Here is a 6,000-nt window from a genome sequence, read left to right on the forward strand (position 1 = left end):
CTGCCCCTAGCCATAAGAAGTTAAGCTTTCTGTGCTGTTTTGACGTATCCTGAAAATGGCATCTGCTGCTTTAGACTGAAGGGTCATATCACAGTTATTGCTTTCATATCCACAAATAAGAAGCTATTTTATTAATTTTGAGTGCGAGCTGATCAAGGGGTCGAAAATGTAGACATTGCCAGATGTTCACTGTCCGAGGAACAGGCCGTGGAAGCTTTATTGCTGGCAAAAGTGTCCATAATCAGAGGTAATTAAACTGTTCTGAGTTATTTTTCTCTCTTCCTCTCTGCTTGTCTTGATGTACATGGAACCTGTCTCACATGCACAGTTTGGAGGAAGACCTGTCGAATTTTATCCACCTCTTCTGTGTGGGATATTTGTCCCTACCTTGTCTGTGGGAAGATCTGCAACATTTCACAGAGAGTTGGAATAATCACCCTTTAAGTACACAGGCAAACCTGACACCTCACCAGCTGTGGCATATCAGAATTCTCCAAACACCTATGCACATTTTTGTTTTTGCCTTAGCACTACACAGCTGATTCAAATTATCAAGTCATCATCAAACTTCAAGTGGTATTTATGTCTAATAATGACACTATCTTCTATTGTTTGTTCTCATGTGTCTGTTTTTCTGCATAAAGTTCTCTTGGGCCACTTAGTGTGGATACCAGATGAGACAACACACACACAATAACAGTCTCTCTCCTTCACTTCATCCCTCTCCCCCTTCTCCCTAAATCCTCTAGATTATATCAGCTGTGTCGGTGAACCCCTCCCGCATTTGAACTGGCTGACACAGAGGGCACAGCATGATCATAGGCGAGAGGCCAGGTCAACAGGAAGTATTATTAAAGAGATGCTTTACATTGAAATACAGGTTGGGATGTAGTAGTCCCAGAGTTAATGATCCAATGTCAGTTTTGCATTTCACCTCCTGATGATTAAACAAGGCTTAATCATGCTCTCTCTCTATCCATCTCTCTTGTCTGCAGGTATGTTTTGATGTGATAGAGGAAGCCAGTCCCGTCATCGCCACCTCACCCGCTCTTAAGATAACCTTCGGGCTACCTGGGGGCCCAAGGCTGGTTAGGAGACACCGCTAGAGACACTGTAATTGTGGTGAACTGAGATAATATTAGGGTAGCACTGTAATTCATTAATTATATGCTGTCTACCTCTGTTCTTACCTCTTCCCTTTCTGTCTTCTACACCTCTCTCCCCATCTCGTCTTTCTTCCTCGTTTTATAATGCACACCATATGTGCATTGAAGTACAGATTGAACTTGTATTTATAATATAATATTACATTTATGATAATTATAATGCATGTATTATGTATTTATAGCACCAGGAAATTAACTTCTTTAAATAGTGTTTCACATTCTCCATTGGTTGAAATTAAGTGTCTCATTGAAATGCTATCCTGCATCGTTTTTTATCTTTCTGTATATATGAATTACAAATCACCCTTTACTTAAAACCTGTTGCGACTCTAGGGGCAGTATTTTCATTTTTGGGAAAAAAAACGTTCCCGTTTTAAACGGGCTATTTTGTCAGGACAAGATGCTACAATATGCATGTAATTGACAGCTTTGGATAGAAAACACTAACGTTTCCAATTTTTTTTATTTTATATTATTTTGAAAGCGCTGCGTTCCAATGAGTCCCTATTGAGCTGTGAATGTCCTATCAACGAGTTTATGCTTTCTACGTATTCCCCAAGGTGTCTACAGCATTGTGACGTAGTTTTACGCATTTATGTTGAAGAATAGCCGTAGACGGCTACATTGCGTAAGTGGTCACCTGATGTCTCCCAGGGTGACTCTCGCGTAAAATACAGAGGTAGCCATTACTCCAATCGGTCCTACTGAAAAACGAATTGTCCCGACAGATATATTATCGAATAGATATTAGAAAAACACCTTGAGGATTGATTATAAACAATGTTTGCCATGTTTCTGTTGATATTATGGAGCTAATTTGGAATATTTTTTGCAGTTTTTGTGACTGAAATTTCCGGGCGATTTCTCAGCCAAACGTGAAGAACAAACGGAGCTATTTCGCCTACAAAAATAATATTTTGGGAAAAAAATTAACTTTGGCTATCTACCTGGGACTCTTGTGAGTGAAAACATCCGAAGTTCATCAAAGGTAAACGATTTAATTTGATTGCTTTTCTGATTTGTGACAAGGTTGGCTGCTGCTAGCAAGGCATAATGCTATGCTAGGCTATCGATAAACTTACACAAATGCTTGTCTAGCTTTGGCTGTAAAGCATATTTTGAAAATCTGAGATGACAGGGTGATTAACAAAAGGCTAAGCTGTGTCTCAATATATTTCATTTGTGATTTTCATGAATAGGAATATTTTCTAGGGATATTTATATCCGTTGCTTTATGCTAATTATTGTCAGGCGATGATTACGCTCCCGCATCCGGGATGGGGAGTCATTAGAGTTAAATCATGTTTCTAGTCTATTGCATAGGTACAATGTGTAATCATTGTTGTCCCAGGAGTAGGAGTGGTAAACACTGTTGAAGTGTATACTTGTAATACATACATGCAGACACAGCATCATTCAAAGAATGGAGTTTGATATACCTGGTATTGGATATGACGGAAAAAGAATGTCTCAGAGAATCATACCTGAACCACACCTTTATTTGCCAAGGAAGAGTATGTGATCAGTGAATATATTCACTGTACAGGCTACAATGTGGGTCTCTCGCGTGGTTATAACTACAGTACATGCATATAGGACTTGCATACTTGGCACAAAGTTATTATATTATATTCAATCCATAGACTTCATTAATGCCTTTCAGACCTGACGTTGACACAACAACTATGATAGCTAAGGTTCATAGATTGGTATGAATATTAGTTCGGAACCTAACGTTTTGGGGTGCATACACAGATCGGCTACTTACTGTAGCTAGCTACACATCCATAGGCATGCAGTTATGTGTATCCTCCACTACACAATAAGCAAGTAAATAGTTAGCTATGTTACATCAGATGCATTGCGCGGCAAGGCTAACCTACACAATTGTACATTCAATTTGCAGTAAATGCTTTAGCTAGTTAGATTCTTTACATCCACTGTTTTCCAAGACAACAGCCTGGTTTGCTAGTTTTCTCAGGAGTCCCTAAAACATTAAACAACACAAATTACAATGTCATACTGTACTCATGTCATAACACTAGCTAGATAGCTGGCTAATGTTAGCTAGTCAGTTAACTTCCTAAATTGCTATTTTTGTAAATAAACTTTATGACAAATTATATGCACAATCATTTGTCTCTACATTAACTAACATATTCCTCTCAATTGTAAATGTTTAGCTTGACTCGTTATGACATAACTACTTAAATCTGCTTCCTCTGTAATGTTCTGTCAGCCATCTTCATTGAAGAAAGCCACCAAGGACGGGTGGCTTGCGTCAAATTTGTCAGTGGAACCACTCGATATGATTGGTCATATAAAAACCTTGGGACCCAAATGCACAATGAGTGCTCCGCCTTGTGGTGGTCTTGAGCAATGAAGCCGTGACGCTTGGTCCCTGTGGTGTAAGCTCGCAACTTTTAAAGGAGGAACCACTGTATATACAGTCGTGGCCAAAAGTTTTGAGAATGACACAAATAAAAAAATTCTCGAAGTCTGCTGCCTCAGTTTGTATGATGGCAATTTGCATATACTCCAGAATGTTATGAAGAGGGATCAGATTCATTGCAAAGTCCCTCTTTGCCATGCATATGAACTGAATCCCAAAAAACATTTCCAATACATTTCAGCCCTGCGGACATCATGTCAGTGATTCTCTCGTTAACACAGGTGGGAGTGTTGATGAGGACAATGCTGGAGATCACTCTGTTATGCTGATTGAGTTTGAATAACAGACTGGAAGCTTCAAAAGGAGGGTGGTGCTTGGAATCATTGTTCTTCCTCAGTCAACACGTGCCGTCATCATTGCTTTGCACAAAAAGGGCAAGGATATTGCTGCCAGGAAGATTGCACCTAAATCAACCATTTATCGGATCATCAAGAACTTCAAGGAGAGCAGTTCAATTGTTGTGAAGAAGGCTTTAAGGTGACCTAGAAAGTCCTGCAAGCGCCAGCATCGTCTCCTAAAGTTGATTCAGCTGTGGGATCAAGGCACCACCAGTACAGAGCTTGCTCAGGAATGGCAGCAGGCAGGTGTGAGTGCATCTGCACGCACAGTGAGGCAAAGAATTTTGGAGGATGGCCTCGTGTCAAGAAGGGCAGCAAAGAAGCCACTTCTCTCCAGGAAAAACATCAGGGACAGACTGAAATTCTGCAAAAGGTAGCGGGATTGGACTGTTGAGGACTTTTGGTAAAGTCATTTTCTCTGATGAATCCCCTTTCCGATTGTTTGGGGCATCCGGAAAAAAGCTTGCCAGGAGAAGACGAGGTGAGCGCTACCATCAGTCCTGTGTCATGCCAACAGTAAAGCATCCTGAGACCATGTGTGGGGTTGCTTCTCAGCCAAGGGAGTGGGCTCACTCACAATTGTGCCTAAGAACACAGCCATGAATAAAGAATGGTACCAACACATTCTCCTAGAGCAACTTCTCCCAACCATCCGGGGACAGTTTGGTGATGAACAATGCGTTTTCCAGCATGATGGAGCACCTTGCCATAAGGCAAAAGTGATAACTAAGTGGCTCGTGGAACAAAACATTGATATTTTGGGTACATGGCCAGGAAACTCCCCAGACCTTAATCCCATTGAGAACTTGTGGTCAATCCTCAAGAGGCGGGTGGACAAACAAAAACCCACAAATTCTGACACACTCCAAGCATTGATTATGCAAGAATGGGCTGCCATCCGTCAGGATGTGGCCCAGAAGTTAGTTGACAGCATGCCAGGGCGGGTTGCAGAAGTCTTGAAAAAGGGTCAACACTGCAAATATTAACTCTTTGCATCAACTTCATGTAATTGTCAATAAAGGCCTTTGACACTTATGAATTGCTTAGAATTATACCTCAGTATTCCATAGTAACATCTGACAAAAATATCTAAAGACACTGAGGCAGCAGACTTTGTGAAAATTAATATTTGTGTCAATCTCAAAACGTTTTACTTGCTGTCTGACACACATGATATTTCCCTTCTTTATTGTTATCTCCAGATTTATGTGTTGTACACATGTGCTCTAACAGAATATAGTAATTTATCAGTTATGTCCTATGACAGGTACATCTCTATTTGTTATCCTCTATAACAATATTATGACACCTACAATCATTTCTGGCTTAATTCTACTACCCCAAGTGTATTCTTTTTTCATCATTGCCATCATTATCTCCCTGAGTTTGCGACTGCAATTTTGTGGTAATGTTCTAGACAGAGTGTATTGTGACAACTACTCAGTCGTCAAGCTTGCCTGTTCAAATACTATGCTGAATAACATATGGGGTCTTGTTGTCCCTGCGCTCTCTTCTTCTTGTACTTTATTTCCTACCATATACTCATATGTAAGAATTCTACGAATATGTTTAAAGTCTTCTAAAGAGACGAAACAGAAAGCATTTAACACCTGTACACCACATATAGCCTCTATGCTGAACTTCTCCTTTGGCTGGTTATTTGTGATTCTGCAAAGCAGATATGAAACTGCAGATCTTCCACCTATACTTCGCACTATTTTATTGGTTTATTTTCCAATATGTCCACCACTTTTCAATCCTATTATGTATGGCATTAGGATGGTTAATATCAGGCAGGCTTGTAAAGAGGTACGAGGCCGTCACACTAAAACATAACCTGGTGGTAATTTTTTGTAACATTTAATTATGTGTTTTGTTACTTATAGTTGCTATAATTGACTGTATAGATATGTGTCATTTTGGAATAATTTCTCTGTAGCCCAAATATTATTGTAAAGTTTATAATGTATTGTAACAGAATGTTTTGTGTCATATTAGCTAGTTAACTGCATAACTATAGAGCATCAAGGGGAGTGTCCCTCCC

General features: G+C 39.8%; 1 pseudogene; it reads left to right on the top strand.

Annotated features, from left to right (window-relative positions):
• Nucleotides 1-5,107: 5,107 nt before the first annotated feature.
• On the top strand, nucleotides 5,108-5,792 carry LOC118373015 (olfactory receptor 52N4-like; annotated as a pseudogene).
• The last annotated feature ends 208 nt before the right edge of the window (nucleotides 5,793-6,000 follow it).

This window comes from Oncorhynchus keta, chromosome 1 (assembly GCF_023373465.1).
Source record: "Oncorhynchus keta strain PuntledgeMale-10-30-2019 chromosome 1, Oket_V2, whole genome shotgun sequence".
Classification (NCBI taxonomy): Eukaryota; Metazoa; Chordata; class Actinopteri; order Salmoniformes; family Salmonidae; genus Oncorhynchus; species Oncorhynchus keta.